Source organism: Mizuhopecten yessoensis, unplaced genomic scaffold (assembly GCF_002113885.1).
Source record: "Mizuhopecten yessoensis strain PY_sf001 unplaced genomic scaffold, ASM211388v2 scaffold2065, whole genome shotgun sequence".
Classification (NCBI taxonomy): Eukaryota; Metazoa; Mollusca; class Bivalvia; order Pectinida; family Pectinidae; genus Mizuhopecten; species Mizuhopecten yessoensis.
Genome location: NW_018404360.1, coordinates 235,299 through 236,253, shown reverse-complemented (window position 1 = coordinate 236,253; position 955 = coordinate 235,299). Strand labels below are relative to the sequence as shown.

At 38.4% G+C, this 955-nt stretch overlaps 1 protein-coding gene across 1 annotated transcript in view; it reads right to left on the bottom strand.

Moving 5' to 3' along the window:
- Positions 1–955, bottom strand: part of LOC110444814 (DCN1-like protein 1) — a 24,161-nt gene that overhangs the window by 9,230 nt on the left and 13,976 nt on the right. The window lies entirely within an intron of this gene.

Below are 955 nucleotides of genomic sequence, written 5' to 3'. Positions count from 1 at the left end.
GCAAAATTTCATTGAAATTGGTTCAGGGGTTTTGGAGAAGAAGATTTTTGAAATTTTAGTCAATTTGACCCTTTTTGGCCCCGCCCCTCAGGCCCCTGGGGACTTAGGACTAAACCGGCAACTATTTTTGTTGACCTTTGTCCATGGAAGGTCCCTGCAAAATTTCATTGAAATTGGTTCAGGGGTTTTGGAGAAGAAGCCGAAAATGTAAATTGTTTACGGACGCACGACGGACGACGACGGACAAAAGGCGATCGCAATAGGTCACTTGAGACTTTGTCTCAGGTGACCTAAAAATGTATTGGGGCTGGACCAGGATTGAAATATAAATAACAACAGTGTTCCGAGTGTAAAAATGTATTGGGGCTAAACTAGGATTCAAATATAAATAACAACAGTGTTCTTAGTGTAAAAATGTATTGGGGCTAGACCAGGATTCAAATATAAATAACAACAGTGTTCCGAGTGTAAAAATGCATTGGGGCTAGACCAGGATTCAGACATAAATAACAACAGTGTTCTTAGTGTAAAAATGAATTGGGGCTAGACCAGGGTTCAAATATAAATAACAACAATGTTCTGAGCGTAAAAATGTATTGGGGCTAGACCAGGATTCAGACATAAATAACAACAGTGTTCTGAGTGTAAAAAATGCATTGGGGCTAGACCAGGATTCAGATATAAATAACAACAGTGTTCTGAGGGTAAAAATGTATTGGGACTAGACCAGGATTCAAATATAAATAACAACAGTGTTCTAAGTGTAACAAGGTTACCGCGAGCGGTATATAGTACGCCCGTCACACATTGAATGAGCAGTTGTTTGTATGATTGAAATATATGAAGTATTTGTGAGTAATTGATATTAAAAGAGAAATCATTCAACATAACTGGTAGATCAATGAGTGCAATACAACATCATGGAACGCATGCATCGCATTAATGAAACCAAGGG